General features: G+C 43.2%; 1 protein-coding gene across 3 annotated transcripts in view; it reads right to left on the bottom strand.

The window, feature by feature from the left end:
• Positions 1-16,790, bottom strand: part of Otud7a (OTU deubiquitinase 7A) — a 258,141-nt gene that overhangs the window by 103,789 nt on the left and 137,562 nt on the right. The window contains exon 2 of one of the 3 annotated variants that reach the window (XM_075953308.1): positions 12,138-12,267. The exons of 1 other annotated variant lie outside the window; for it this stretch is intronic. The gene's annotated coding sequence lies outside the window, so the exon portion shown is untranslated. Of the gene's footprint in view, positions 1-12,137; positions 12,271-16,790 lie in introns of those variants that run through there. One more of the 3 variants, XM_075953310.1, reaches the window with a different exon arrangement.

Below are 16,790 nucleotides of genomic sequence, written 5' to 3'. Positions count from 1 at the left end.
TGTGTGTCAACTGAGTATTGTGTTTATAAACAAAGCTAATGATTTTTCTGAGTGGAACCTATATGGAGAGGGTCTGTGACAATGACTCAGTGGTTAAGAGCACTGGTGATTCTTCCAGAGGACCCAGGTTCAATTCCCAGTATCCACAAGCCAGCTTACAACCATCTGCAACCCCAGTTCTGGGGAACTAATGACCTCTTCTGGCCTCCCATGGCATCAGGCATGCATATGGTGTGCAGACATATATATATAGCCACATTGTGCTTTGAACTCACACAAACACCCCCTACCAACACATCAAAAGAGAAAAAACACACAAGGAATAATCATCACTAATTCTGATAGAACAATTGGACCTGGAAGTGAACTCAGTAAGGCTACAGAGCATGAAGACACTTGCCCTGACTTGTAAGACCCTTGACCTTGCAGCTGTCTTAAACCATCTTCTAGGGTAGACTGCTATCAGATATTCTCTCTCATCTTTGAAAACCTGTGGCCGAGTGTTGCGGCTACCTTTGAGGTTGCTAGCCCTGGAGTGTGTGCAGCTTCCTTGCTGCAGAGGATATACGCTCTCATTTGCCAGGCTCAAAAATCCAGCTGTTACACAGGTATGAAATATGTGTCTTTGGGACCTCCACAAAGGCCTTTATTAGAGCCAAGCAACTCACCAAACAGGTTGATACCTCTGCTATGGATCCACCCAGCCATTTCGTTCAGCTTTGTATTGAGCTAAAGGGAAACAGCCTAGTGGGTCTGGCTTCTTTCCCAGCCTCTCACTGTCATGCAGCTGCTGCTGTTCCATCCTCCCAGCCTCCTCCTCTGGCGGTGTGAGCGTCTTTAAAGGAAGGGTGAGTTAGAACACACCAAGTGCTAAACGAATATGCTGAACAACTGAACAGAAGGGACTAGAAATCCTAAACTCAAGTGCTTACTCCATTCTGATGGGTAGACATAGAAATAACCACGACTCAACTTAGACTGGATTAAACATAATGCTATTATTTACAAGTACATCCATCACAATTAAAATAAGATTTTTGTGAGTGTGCCTTTTTTGGGGTCCCGGAGAAGAAAGTCACTGTTTTGTACAGACTAGGCAAAGAACATTCTACCACCAAGTCACTTCCCAGCCCCAACTCTGATTTTATTGTTTAATTTTTGTCATATGGGACATCATACCCACAACCCTATGAATGTCAGGAATGTGCTCTATCAGGGAGAACCCTGCCTGACCTAAAAGGAACATTTGAGGAGATTTAGAATGTTTGAACAGAAGTCAAGAGTACAGAAACTCTTGCAGGCCCAGGGGCTTACAGCCACGGGGGTTGTGGGAGATGGGCAGAGCCAACCATCTGTCCCAGCAAGGCAGATAGCCTTGGCTCTATTCTAAGGGCTGTGAGTGTTTCTGACATATGTGCTTTAGGGGAAGAATCAAAGCTACAGAACTTGGGCACAGAGTGAACCATGCATGCATGTCAGAAAAGCAGGCGGAAGGTACTTGTTCAGGGGCTGGAACTTGCCCACTCTCTCCACCCTTCAGCCTACTGCAGATAGAATCATGACTCAGCAGGAACTGGGGGAAGACTCTGCCTTCCAGAGAAGACAAACAGCCCTCTTAGCTCTGGCGGGTATCAGGAGTGGTTAAAGCCAGCAACACATTCAGGCCCCGGGCCTGAGATCTCCAACCTGAGTGAAGTCATACTGGCAATATGCCCCACTTGAGGTAAAGTGATGTCACCCAGTCTGGCCTGTGAGGAAAGCATCAGCTTACCAGGTAGAAGGTGACAGGCTGGCCCAGTATAGCCTGCTCCCACGTTGTTTCCTCCTTGTCCCTTCATTTTAAGTGAGGAGCTTAAAATGATATCCACAAGTCCACTTTGTATCTTGGGACTAGGAAATGTGAAGCAAGAGGAGAAAACGCACTGAAACTTGGACAGAGCCTGGTACCAGTGAACATCGGCACTGGCTTTAGCCTGCACTTGGAGTTTTATTATCATTTCCATATAAGCACTGATACATTCAAGTCAACTAGGTCAAATGTTTAACCTTATGTATAATTGGTATATGAAAGTAATGTGCCTTCGAGGTCACAATTAGAGATGAAGAAACGGTGAGAAGAAAAAAAATTAAGACAGTTGTCACTTATAAGTATACATATAAAGCTGAAAATTAAAGATGGGTAAATTTATCCAAGCTGCAGACAAAGACATTTAAAGAAAAAGAAAAACACTGTAGGGCTCAAGAGCTGTAGGGCCAGGAGCTGAAGGACCCAGGATCTTGTCTTGGGTCCATGGTGATGGAGGTTACTGAACTGGAGGGGTCAGGGTTGAGTGCACAGGAGTTTCTGGAAATTCTGCAGTCATCACAGGAAGGTCTCATTCCAGACTCACATTAGAGAAAACCACACTTTTCAAATCTTACTAAATTCTTCATTATATCTTATGTCCCAAATAGGCAAAAACAGTTCTGATACTGATAAAATGTAAGAAAAGTTGAGGAAAAATCATATGATCATCTTTTTGTTTGCTTTACTCCATCTTGAAACAAAGCAGAGGTAGAAGGGAGTTTCTTTGGTCTACTGAATAGCACAGATCCAAACCTCTAAGAAGGACTAACAGAGACCATCAGTGGGTCCGCTAAGATTGAAGGATATTCATGACTAATAGGAAACAGGGAAAGCTAGATAGCTGGAACAAGACCAAGATATACAAATCAATACTTTTCTCCATTTAGTTAGTGAAGCATTTTTAAACACAATAAAGAGATCTATTTTATAAAAGCCATCACAGAATGGTCTGTGAATCAACCAACGGAGCACAAGCAAAAGCAAGAGACGCTCCGACTTTGTTCTTCTTCAGAGAACAAGACACCTTCCCAAGGCACAGGGCAGGAGACTGTCTGGATGATGCTCATTTTCTGAATGCAGACAGACCAGGAGCTTTCGATTGACGACCAGTTTATAAAACATAAGAGGATAAGCAAGAAATGCCAAGATAGTTTTGATAAAGAAAAAAGTGGCCTATGGGTTCCAACCCGATGAGGATAGTTATGAGTGTGGCCCAACAGAAAGCTCTAAGTTACTTCAAACATGGCATTATTTCCAGGTGATGTCTTAAAAATAAGACAGCTGCATAGTTCTCAAGTGTGAATGTTGCAGATGAGAATGTTCCGTTACAGTCAGTGCTTTGACATGTCTGAGAAGAATCTGTCTTCCTGTTAAGTTCATACTATACATGGAAGGATGATGATTAAAGCAGTGGCAAAGGGGAGGGAGGGGGTAGGTGTGTGTGTGTGTGTGTGTGTGTGTGTATGTGTGTGTGTGTGAGCGTGCGCCTATGTGTCTGTGTGCTTGCATGTATATAGTGTATGACTGAGTAAGGAGAGAAAACCTGGCATATGATCCAGGCTCATGTGCTTAATTTCCTACCTTAGACTTATTCACTTTTTCCCTCATGACCAGACACTTGCTTTTGTTCCTGGCTGTATCATAGGCAACCATAATATGTCATGTTAGCAACTGATAGCGGCAATTCTGCTATGATCTACCAGTTTTCTCATATCTAAAAGTATTCAGATGGCCAGTTTTCCCACAAACCACTAAAATTCCAGATGAAACCGGCTGGGCTCTCTCTGTGTGACAAACATCTTGCTTTCTTAACAAAAGGGATAAGCACAACACCCTCTCTTTGAAGAGAAGCGATACATGAACCTGTGAGGAAAACGTCCAGGAAGCCCACATGCTGCAGCTGTGATAGCTATCCCTGGAGAGTTCCCCTAGTGTCAGCGCCAAGTGCTGGCAGTTCTGTGAAAACAGGCTGGGTACTCTCCTGTCACTTGGAGATGAGAGTTTTATTAACTGAAAGAACCAAAGATGTAGAGAATCTTAAGTGCATGAAATCTCAAGAGAACTGGCCATCCATAAAGTGAGCTGGCCATCTAAGGGGGAGGGGGGAAGACCAGTTTAACAAATTCCATAGGGATTCATTAAGAACAAGATGGTTTCTTGTCTGTTGTTCCTATTTGTTAAACAACCTACAAGTGTGTCAGAGGATGAGGGCGGGTGAGCACACTTGGTACCTTAAGGTAGGGTAGACTGTAGCCCCCATGACGTGGACTTTGGGCCTCTTCTTCATGAATGCACAGCACAGGCCCAATGCAGATAGATATGGCCACTCCAGGAAGGTTAGCAGAATGTGATGTGGCCTTTTCCAGGTCTGGCTCCTAACTGCCTCCCGGGTCTCAGCTTTTCTCTGACTTCTCGTCTGCTAGTGTGCAGAGAGCCCTGTGGAGGACCACGGGGTATGCTGGAGCCACTGGAGGGAGAAAGGCGATACCTAGGCAATCATACGGAGCAGTGACCACCCTGGGCTAACACAGTAAGAAACAGTCAGGCATGTTAAAGCACGGGATCTATGCAAGGTTCAGCACTTGTCTGGCCTCCAATGCAGGGGGAGGCTCCAGAAGACGAAAGCAAAAAGCCAGCCCCCGAAAAACCTTAATAAAACCTGTAACAGCAAACCCCCCAAATTTTAAATGACAAAATATGTAAGAGAATGACAAAATAATGTAAGAGAATGGAAGAAAAATTTGGAAACTATAATAAAGAAGTAGTTGGTTTCAGAATCTATGCCTGGCACTCCCCAGTGAGGAGAAAAAGACACATGGGTTGATAAACTTTGAATGTGCAACTTAGAGGAAATCCAAATGACCACCAGACAATTGAAAGCCAAACAACCATGTGAGGATGCTGCAGGGAAGCAGAGGGAGAGCAGGTGTCCATGCAAGGCTGTGCTCTAGGGGTCAATATGAAAATCTCTCTAAGGCACTTGGAGAATATTGACATTATAGAGTATGATTGAATATCAGTAAAGGGAAGAAACAAGCTCGCAGAAAAATGGGCAGGGGACATTGGCTGCACTCGGAAGGTGACAATAATGGTCTATTTCTTACCAAGCAATCTGCATTGCTGTCCCATCGCAAAGAGTGACACAGAGAAACACCCTAATAACATTGTTAAGCTCCCCCCACTCCTTTCCTTCATCTGAAGAGCAGTTTCAGGAGAAGGGACATTAACATTCACAGCCAATATACGGCTATAGGAGTAGACACGGGAATTTTCCAGTTATCTTCAGAAAATAATTGAAATTTTACAAGCAGAGGAGAACTTTGACGTTGGAGCTTAAATAGACCTATTGCAGTTGAAAATTCACATGTCAGTCGCCAGTGAAATTCAGTGTTCAAGCAACTGCCTCTCCAAACAGATCCAACTAGTAAACACACAAAAATGAGAACAACGGCATGGGCAGCCACCATCCCGATGACTTGAGACTATCAACTTGATTCCTCTCATTCCTTGACAACTTTACAGACTAATGAACAAACTATACTAACTGCTTTCTTATTTAGTTATTTGTATTTTTACTCTTTTAGATACTAGAAGCATATACTAAATCCACACAGGCATTTCATAGGATCTAAAGACAACTGACTTCTAATCTTGAGTCCTCACTTTAAAAAAATAATTTCTGGCTTGCTAGGGATTGAACGCAGAGCCTCTTTAAGCTAGGCAATTGCTTTATCACTGATCCATGCCCCTGGCCCTCACAGTCTCTCATTTGAAACGAGGACAGTGTCTTCTGTGGTAGCATGGCTCCAACAAGAACAGGGCTAATATTGAGGAACATCAGGAAGAGGCTGGCTTGTTACAGCTGATGTTATTATCCAGGCATTGATCTGCAAACACATCCTTAAACTAATAACCTTAGAAACCCATCAAAGTCCTGTGGAGTGCCATGCCTTCACAAATTTGCTCTGGCAACTTCCATAGTCTAGAACAGCAAAAGAACTCATAATTCTTCTGTACAGATGAACAGGAAGTCCAAGATCAGCTGTTTAGGTTGATAAAGGGACTGCAATCGCAAGCAGAAAATGTGTTTGTACATACTACTCTGAGAAAAGAATGGCAAAAACAATTTCACTCCAACACTGGCAGCGGCTCAAGACCAAGCAAGTAGCATACAATTCTGGGGGAAAGAGTCTCTGCAGGTCTGAAGCCTTGATTCCAACTAAGGAAATTCTTCCCTCTTGGCCATGAATGGAACATGCTTTTCTGAACTTAACACTATCCTCAAAGTCAGGCAGTGGTTGCTCCTGCCTTTAATCCCAGCACTTGGGAGGCAGAGGCAGTTGAATCTCTGTGAGATCAAGGCCAGGCTCGGCTACAAGAGCTAGTTCCAGGACAGGCTCCAAAGCTACAGAGAAACCCTGTCTCAGAAAGCCAAAAAAAAAAAAAAAAGTGTCCTTACTATCTGTGGTCTCTCTAACCAATGTCCAAGGACACCACCATAGCTACAGAGAAGAGAAACTGAATCTGACCATGAATCAAGTGAATCAATAAAGGAAAGATGAACACATCCAACAATGGGAGTGGGGGAAGCAGAGGAGGGCAGACGCTCTTCCAGCAAAGAAAGTGCCATGAAAAAGGTCACTCAAGAGCTGCATATCTGGGGGCACACACCCTTCACTTCAGGCATGCTACCATTGCTGCGACTAAGTGACTCCAAATTTAGGAACTTAAATAAAATGTGTTTGTGGCCTCCTATTATCTGTAGGGCAGTGAGCAGCCCACAGTCTGAGTGGATTCTGTCCCCAGGTTGTTAACCCAGTGTTGATTGGGGCTATGATCTCAGGGAAAGGCTCGGCTAGGAAAGGGTCCCTTACCAAGATCCCCCATTCTTTCTTGGCTGGACTGTTGTGAAGGACTGACACATGTTGGGCAAGGCATCATTCTTGAGGCAGCCTTCACTTTCTCTGTAATGTTTACCAAGGACAAGGCAGTGGGCACATCCCTGATAGAGGATGGGATATCAGGAGTAGGAATGTATGATGGAGATCCTTGTCAGCTGCCGCCTACCATTGTACCGACACTCTGGGTTAAGTTCACCATGCAAATAAATCCAAAGGTAACTGGGATAGCATTACCCAGTCCTTATCATTTAGCAGCCACCTTATTTTTTAATATAATTATTACCCCAAAATTTACTCTCCAGCTAGAAAAGTTGGGGGGGGGGGCTGAGATTTCTTAACATCTTGATATTCTGCCTCAACATAAACTGGTAAGCCTGCTGGATCTTATTCTGAAGCTCTTGAGAAGCATCATAAATATTTAAGGATGTACATATATCTGATAAAAATGCAAAAGTCAGAGGTCTGCCTATAAAATGGATAATTATATTTTTATTGCCTAATAAAAAGCGACCTCAAATGTGTTATGGTGCTCTGTAGAGGTAGCTTAACAGTGTCCTACACCTAGGCTTCTTTTCTAATTTACATCGCAGTTACTAAAAAGCTCCTTGACTTAGATGACTTGCCTTCTGGTTGGTTCCCTTATGAATGAATATGTGAAATGAGAATTCAGTATGTGCCCCTGGAGGATCCTGTCTGAGAATTTAGCATCTGCATGGTTTAGTAGCCCCTTTGTACACGGCTGCACAATGATTTCAATAGAAACCAGCTTTCCTTGAGAAGTTGATTGTTTAAAAGCTTACCAGACTCCTACAACCTTGGTCAGCTCATTTATATACTCATGCTAACACAAACTCTGTGTGAATGTAAGTTTCTCCCATTCCTGAAGATTCTAGCCCCACCTTGGGGATGGTCCAGCCTTTTGCTACTTTTTCTCATGGTCTCTTGTTGTGGGCTGTGTCTTCCCACAGATGCAGCAAAGGCATAAAAGCTGAGTTCAGATAACTAGTGCTTTCCTGACTGGCAATACCTTGCCATTGGATCCACAGAAGGGAGGAACATGAGGAGCACACCAGCATCTAGGCATGTTCTGATGACAGGGGCAAGAGAACCAACATGTCTTCTCTGAGTTTACACGTGTGACTCTCTGTCCATTCATTCCCTTGCATGGTCACATAAAGGACATCACAGTTCCCAAGGAAAGCTGTGGGGATGGGGAGGCCCAGTATCTAAAGCGTGGGTACAAAGAGGATGGACCAGTAATGGGGATACAGGCATCTGCTGGGGCATGGCGTTGTCATGGGGATGGAGCCAGGGCAGTGATCATCTGCCATCCCTGAGCATCCTAGGACCCCTTCAGTTATTTCAAGGTGAAGTTAATATAGAATGCTTTAAAACCATTAACTTTCAAACTGAAGCCCCCAAAAGAACCCATCCTAATGTTCATTTGTGAGGATGCTCATGATCCGGAAGTCCTCCCTGCTACTGTATTGCCTTGGGGAAGGAAATCTCCCAGCACAACAAAGGGACCAACCAGGGATTCCTCACCACACAGCTCTTTAGAAGCTCCCGTGTTGTCTACTTCATTAAGAAACCCTTTTCTGTTATTTTCTGTGATAACGCTATTCTGATCAGCTGTGTACTAGCAGTAATCTATCAATAATTTAACCTCACACATATGCATCCTTTTATAGGTTATCTGCAAACACACATACATAATAAGTGTGCTATCAGTGACCTGGGTGAACTTTAACATGAGTTCCAATGCATTTGTGTGGGGAAGAGCTACAGTTTGAGGATGTCCCTGACAGTTCATGAGCTGGATGTGTGCTTTGCAGGGTGGTGGTGTCAAGCCCATAAAGATGGGGGTGGGTGGAAGGCATTTGGGTCTTTGATACACAGCTCTTAGCAGGGGTTGATGTTGGAGTGGTGGTCAATTCTCGGAGGGCAGGGCACACACATGCTTAATTCTTTCGCATAAATAAGCTCCATTCTAATTTCTTGTCTATGCTATGTATACACATGTCTATGCATAGCATGCTATGGGTGTCAGGAGGCTGGAAAGGCTAGCAGCTCAGGGCTGTCTACCTCATGTGACCAGCAAGTCTGTGGAGGGGGCTTTCCATCCCTGTGTCATTCTCTGAAACACAGGTTGTTATATGGGTTGCAATGCCACTAGATACACTTGGGAATGAAAAAAGAGGCATCCCGCTTTCCATACATCCATTCAGATGAAACATAAGTGAGCTCTTTGGTGTTTATGTAGAACCACAGACCATTCCACTCATCTGTGCACTGTTTTATGTCTGCATCTTGGAAATGGAGGAGGCAAAGCTGTGTCCCCAAGGACTGAGTCAGGGGCCAGGGGATCAGCAGTGGAGCAGTTACGCACTAATGGCTGATAGAAAGGACGTTGTAGGTGGTGATCAGAAGGCTAGGAGGCCTAGTTGGGAGCTTGGGTTTGGCACAGGAGAACAGTGTTACTGTTCAGGAGGAAGAAGGATGGGCAACAACTGCAGGGTCATCCCCCAAGCTCAGTGTACAGAGAAGCAGACAGAAAGCACACACAAGGAGAGCACAGGATGCAGCCACAAACCAACATGCTGTGTGAACCTCAGCCCTCCACTGCTTTGATGAGTTGTTTAGAAAAAGTGGGGCAAGTACATCGTTCAGAAATAGCAAATCTAAGATACTAATGTATTCTCCCAGGGCAGGCTTCTTTGTTAGACTCACCACCACGCATGTTGTGCTGGCTACTTTTATGTCAACTTGACACCAGCTAGAGTTATTTAGGAAATAGGAGTCTCAATTGAGAACATTTTACCACAATATTGGACTGTGGGTAAGCTTGTGGGACATTTTCTTGATTAATGAGTGGCATGGGAAGACTCAGTTCACTGAGGGCAGTGCCACCCATGGGAAGGTGATCCTGGATGGTGTAAGAAAACAGACTGAGAAAAGACATGATGAAGAGGCCAATAAGCAGCCCTCCTCTACGGTCTCTGCTTCACCTGCTATAACTTCCCTCCATGATGGACTGTTATCTAGAAGTAGAAGAGGAAATACACCCCCTTCTTCCCATGTTGGTTTTGGTCACGGTGCTTCATTGTAGCAATAGAAACCCAGACACAATATGGTGATACAGATGTGGTATAACTTCTGCAGCAGCCTGCACTTCCACAGCTGTTTGCTTGATAACATTTTCAAAACATTCTCAAGGAAGGTTCGTTGCAAGGCAAGAAGTACACATGAAACCACTGACTGAGTCACACAGGGGGAAGCTAGCAATCTTCATACAAACATCTCATTACGACTGGTGACTGAAAAGCCAAGTGGCAGTAGATAAGGGAGAGCTGGAAACAGAAGGGGAAGGACTTGAGGTGGCCAAGTAGATTGGAAAGAAGCAGAACGGTGCATCTCCACCTTAGCAGGATGCTGCAGGGACAAATTCCCCTGCTGTGGTGACTGGGTTTCTCCTTGAATCTCCTAAATGCAGAACTTTAGAATGTGACCATGAAGATCATAGGAGCTTGGAGAGTGGCATCTAGTTGGCACTCTGCCCATCTTCCCTGTTCCGTGGAATAGCTCATAGGCAGTGCTCAGTGAGGCAGAACACCACTCCTCCCCACACCACTGGCAGTATCACTTAGTCTAAGGACATGTTGAAGGCTGAGTAGCGAAAATTGATCTAGGGTTTCGGCTAGTGGGTGTCAGAGATGAGGCACACACACTATGGTCTCACTTCATTCCTTCTCCTGACCATCAAAACATATTCTCCTGTGTGGTGATCTCATAAACATGGAACGAGACAGGAGAAGACGTCCAGATTAATGGATCTGTTAAAAATTCCTGTACAACCATATAGGTTTGCTAATGCTATTTAATGAAAACTAATCCCAGAAGACAATATCCGCATCCACAGCATCTCTGTGTTTGCCAAACTTATTGATTAGAAGAAATAAAAGAGGCAATTTATAAAGGGAGCTTTACCAGAAGCCATTTTAGGCAAGCGAACATGGCATGGCCATCTCTTCACAGGTCAGATAAAGCAGTGTACCCTGATGGGCTCTTAAGGCAAACTCAGGTGCTTACCTGAATCTAAGGAGAAGGAAAGAACCCAACCAATTTGATCACAGACATTCTACAAAGTAAGTGTCTTAGAGTTTTCAAAAGTATCAACATAATGAGAATGGAGGTATAGTGTTATGGCAAAGCATGTGCCTAACATGCATATGTCCATGGCATAGCATGTGCCTATCATTCATATGTCCATGGCATAGCATGTGCCTATCATTCATATGTCCATGGCAAAGCATGTGCCTATCATGCATATGCTCCAGGTTTTGATTTCAGCCCTATAAAACAAAACAAAAGAACATATACACAACCAAACTTGTTTCTTGGCATGGTAGTAACTCAGCCATACATTGGTCCTGGGCTGAATCTCTTGGACTGAACAAACAAAAAACCACAAATCAAACACACAAACAAACAAGAAGAAAAACAGCAAAGAAAGAAAGGGGTGATGGGGGCAATACCAGGAAAGACGCAAACAAAAGCAAGGCAGAAAAAGAATGGTAAAGATACAATCAGCTCCAATGCATGGAAGACAGGGAAGAAAGAGCGATGATGCCTGTTTCCCAGACAATCAAGGGCATCAGAATCGGGACAATATACTGGGTAACACTGTTTTTCAGTGTTCCAGATTTCACAGTGAGGATGCCGGTCTGGTTTTGTAGAGACTGCTGTGAGCTTAGGAGATCCATGCCAGAGGGTGCCTTGTCATCTGCAGCTCGCTTCCAAATGTTTCGGATACAAAGTTTATAAACTCTCTGTGTAATCATGAGTAAGTCTGGTTAAAGATTTTAGGAGTTATCACTGTCCTATTCCTTAGATTGTTCTGTACATTTGAAGTTCTTAATGATAAGAAGCAAGGCAAAAAGGCAAATGAAAGTGTGTATTTCAAGAACTGTAAGATGAAAGCCACTCGGCTGGACAAAAACTGTCATTCTGGACGAGCATTAAAAAAGGAAACATGAAATGAAAACGGCGTGTTAAGACAACAAGGTCTATTTTCTTTGCTTTTATCACTCTTGAGACACAAAATGAACCTCAGCTGCAAAAGTGGCAATGCTAGTTTGCACGAGGGTGCAGCAGGCTACTTGTCAGTCACCACTGTCACGTTCTTCTCAAGAGCAAAGCCATCCTACACTCAACTCCAGGGCGGTGTCGAAGGTACTTCTGACCCCTCATTGGCTGTGTTCCTGTGGGAGGTTAGCACACCGCATGGGGTTCGACCCCATTTCCTGGGGCTCTGTTCCTACAGCTCTGAGGTCTTTGGAGATGTTGGTAGCCCTCTCGCCCTGCCACCAGGACCCCAGCATTAGACTTACTTTTCAGACTCCTTGCTCTTTGGAGGTGAGTGGCATTCAGGCATTTGGGTCGACATGGCACCGTCCCTGCTGGAAATGGCCCATTGCTGCCACAGGGGAGGTATGAGAGCCCAGTTAGCCCCTGAGAACTCTGGAAAAGAGAGAGCAGAGAATATTCAGAACTTTCGCTAATTGAGCATGAATAATTTATATAATTTCTCTCTTTTTTTTCTCATTAGAGGCACCCTTTGAGTAATTCTCTATAAATCGTTTTTGTAGGCAATACATTTCTGGAGTTCTTAAATAAAAACCAGAAGAATAAAATAGAGATTAAGTGAAAGGAAATGAAGCTTAATAGAAAATAGTCTTGAAGAAGAACAAAAGTGGAGTTCTCACACCGAATTTCTGAATATCAGAAGTCTCCAGCAGATGAAACAGCATGGTTTGGGATAAAGACAAACTTATGGATCACTGAGAAAGCAGCGGACTTAGAAGTCAACTGTTACTTAAATGGTCTGTGATCTCTGATGAAAGTGTAAAGGCAATTGAAAGAGAGGTTTTTTGTTTGGTTGCTTTGTTGGTGTGTTTTTTGGCTATAGGGAAAACTAGGTTTCAATATGCAAAATATGAATTAGGGCCTTACTTAAAAGCATACCTATATGCAAAGCATAAAATAATAATAATAACGATGATGATAATAACCATAATAATAAACTTCTCAGGAAGAAACCCATAGAAAATCTTTATAATATTGATTTGGACAGTTATTTCTTGGTATGGCAGGAAAGGCAGGCAGATGGGAGGGACCCAAACTGGCTCTCATGGAAAATACTATGAAGACAGAGAGTAGGAACCACACACTGGGGGAACATTTAAAAAATACATAGCAGATTAAGAGACATTACCCATTTTGTTCATGAGTGACCTTTGCAGGTAAGTCACCTCTTCCCTTTCCTTTTTCCTCTGCCCTGGCCTATGGTTGTCCCACACCCACAGCCTAACTTCATCTTCAGCCCAAGAACCGGGTTTGTTCAGGAACCACCTGTGCCTGGAAGCTGTTTACTCTCTTTCTCGCTCTTTCACCCTGCCTGCTGCCATCTCCACCTTGCATGGCTAGTTTGACTGGTAAGGTACACCTTTCTTCTCTGATCTCTCCCCCGCTCCCCCACGACTGTGGCTTTCTGCACCCATAGGCCAAGGTCAAGACCTGTTTGGGAGTCATATTTTTCTGGTCCAATTAAATAGCTTATAGACCATCTTTACCGGGCCTAGATTAGGTCAGGCATCTTCTGCATTGACCCAATAGAAGCCATGCAGATTGTCTTATCAGCCATACAACCAAAGAAGGAGCTTCACAAGTCCAGGTCAGATCACAAAACCAAAGCCAACCTGAATGACCAAGATCACACGTCTCCCACCAAACCACTTGCCCAATGAGAATTGCCTAGAGGAACCCCAGGGCACAGGATTTAAAAGAAGAACCATAAACTTTATGAAAGAAGACAAGGAATTTAAAGAAGATGTGAACAAACACTTCACTGAACACCAAGAGGCTAACAATAGATACCTGAGTAATGGTCAAGTAAAATACTAGTACATACCCGAATGAAATAACAAAGACAATTCAGCAGTTATTTCAAAACTGAATCCAACAGAGTTAGAAACATTGAAAAGAACACAAGTCGAAGTGAAGATAGAATTGAAAAAAATATTTCAATTAGAAAGCTCAGGGGAAAGAAAAGAAAAATGAATAAAGCAGAGGATAGAATATTAAGCCTTGAAGATAAAATAGAGAATCTAGATCAAATAAGCAAAGAAATGACAAATTTAAGGAAGCACAGCAAAGGACCATGCAGGAAATGTGGGACACTATTAAAAGGTTAAACCTTTGAATTATAGGCATAGATGAGGGACAAGAATACCAAGTAAATGACGCAGATCAGATCTTTAAGACGATCATATACAAGAAGCATACAGAACCCCAACTAGACGAGACCAGAAAAGAAACTCCTCATGGCATATCACAGTCAAAATACTAAGTTTACAGAACAAAGAAAAACACTTTGAAAGCTGACTGATGGGGGAGAGTCTTCTGTTTTGTGTAAATTTCATTGGTTAAATAAAGAGACTGCCTTGGCCCTTTAATAGGACATAAAATTAGGTAGGCGGAGTAAACAGAACAGAATGCTGGGAGAAAGAAGCTGAGTTAGGAGTCGCCATAATTCTCCCACCGCACACAGACGCAGGTTAAGATCTTCCCTGGTAAGACACCTCGTGGTGTTACAGGGATATTAGAAATGGTTTAGATCAATGATGTTTGACGAACACATGCATTAGAGAAAAGAAAGCATCTTCAACAAATGGTGCTGACGTCATCATGCAGAAACACGACTCTTGATATGACGCTACCATCCAGCACAAAAGTTAGCTCCAAAGGGATCAAAGACCTCAATTTGAAGCCCCCCCCAAATTAAAACTGCTAGAAGAAAATATAGGCCGTAACCTACAAGACGGTGTAGGAGAGGACTTTCAGAATGTGAACCCCTTTACCTATGAATTAAGATTATAATTGTTAAGTAGGACCTCATAAAACTAAAATACTTCCATGTAACTAAGAAAACAATAAAATAAAGAAGAAACCTATAAAATGGGAGAGAATCTTTTCCAGTTATATCTATGACAGAGGATTACTATCCATCACATACAAAAAACAAGAGTCAAGGAAACAAATGACACAATTAAAAAATAGGCTTGGGGTATAATCAAAGAGTTCTCAATAAAAAAATTTTAAAAAACTAAAAAATACATAAACATGTTTATCATCATTAGCTTTTAGGGAAATGCAAATAAAAAAACTCTCATAGTTCATTTCACCCCAGTCAGAGTGGCTAAAATCAAGAAAAACAACTAAAATTAAATGTCAGTGCGGTTGTGGGGAAAAGAAAACTCTCATGGTAGGGACATGAACTTATGCAGTTGCTCTGGAAATCAGTATGGGGAATCCTCATACTAATAACACATCCACCACCTGACCCAGCTATACCATGCCTTGGCACATGCCCAACTCCATGCAAACTTGCTCAGAATCAGACACTGCCATCCTATTCACAACACCTGTAAAATGGAAACAACCTAAGTGCCCTTCAGAAACAGATGACTAGACAATTAAAATGTAGAGCATATGCACAGTAAAATACTATTCAGCTGTAAAGAAAAACCACAAAATCTGCAGGTAAATGGACAGGCCTAGAAAAGAGTATACTGAGTGTGATAATCTAGAACCGGACTAACAAACATCACATGTTCTCTCTCATGTGAAGTTCCTACCTCCAAATCCTCAACAAGGAACAACTAGAGAAACTAGGACCGCGTAAAGGGACCATGGAAAGTGGGGGCTTGAGAATACCAGAATACAAGGGAAGGGAAAAGTGGAAAAATGTGATGGGGGCTTCATTAGAGGAGAAGAGACGGGCTCAGTGCAGAAGGAGAAGGCGGAAGGAATGGAAAATAACACCAAGGTTGTTTGATTAAGCCTCAAAGATTCATAGTACATCATGTTTACCAAAAATAATATACAGTGCATGCAAGTGTATGTGAACATACACATCTCTCTCCCCTCTCTCTAGTGTGTATGTGTGTGTGTGTACGCGCGCGATATGAATCTATCACACCCTGTTGTGTGGTTACTAGTGTTAATGCTAATGCAGATATATAATGAAAAGGAGCAAGCTGAGCACGGAAAAATATTTGAGGAGAAAAGGGACACCAGAAAGTGGAACAGAGCTAAATTCTGTGTTCAGGGAAATAAACGGATTATGAAATGGAATCAAAGGAGTGGTGTCCTCGGGGCAAGATCACACCAAGCTAAATTTCCAACTTGGGGAAAAGGAATTAAAGAAAAGTTTAGATCCAGGTGTGATGGTGCATGACTTTAACCCCAGAGGCTGGCCTGGTCTACAGAGCAAGTTCCAGGACAGCCAAGTGTAGGCAGTGAAGGTAACAATCAAAACCAGGAGGCTGGTGAAGATGTTGCTGGACAAGGGGGCCATGCTTGCAAGCAGCGTCACCCCATGGTTCTGGCTTTAGAGTGAAAAATAGAAGAAATGGGTTATGGAATTTGCCTCAGCACCTAAGGAATGCGGCTGGGGTCAGGAATGTGTCAAGGGTGTCCCACAATTGGAGGCCTAGAGAGGCCATTTTGTGATGCTGTGAAGTTAAAGCCTGGATTGCCATGGATACCTCAAGATGTTAGAGATGCCAGAGTCCTGGGATACCTGCTAACAAGGAATGGAAGCAGCCCAGGAGAAATGTGTTGCAGTCCACAAATATGAAAGGAGTTGGAGATCTGAAGAACATTTTGACATTAGACATGGAGATGCAGTTTGGAATTTGCCCAGCTGGTTTTTGATCTTGATTTGGCACAGTATTTCCTCACTGTGCTCCCTTCCCTATGTTTGGGAATGGCAAATATCCTGTGACATTATATGTTGGAAGTAGGTGATCTTTTTGATTTTGGTTTTACAGGGGGATTACAGTTAAGAGATTCCCAAGAGTCTCAGAAGAGACTTTGAAACAAGTTTGAGACTGTCATAGACCATGGGAACCTTTGAAGTTGGACTGTGTGCATTTTTGCATGATGATATGACTACAAGCTTTTGGGGGAGGAGGCAGGGA

Source organism: Microtus pennsylvanicus, chromosome 18 (assembly GCF_037038515.1).
Source record: "Microtus pennsylvanicus isolate mMicPen1 chromosome 18, mMicPen1.hap1, whole genome shotgun sequence".
Classification (NCBI taxonomy): Eukaryota; Metazoa; Chordata; class Mammalia; order Rodentia; family Cricetidae; genus Microtus; species Microtus pennsylvanicus.
Note: the sequence above shows the minus strand (reverse complement) of the source record. Positions and strands in the feature narration are given on the sequence as shown.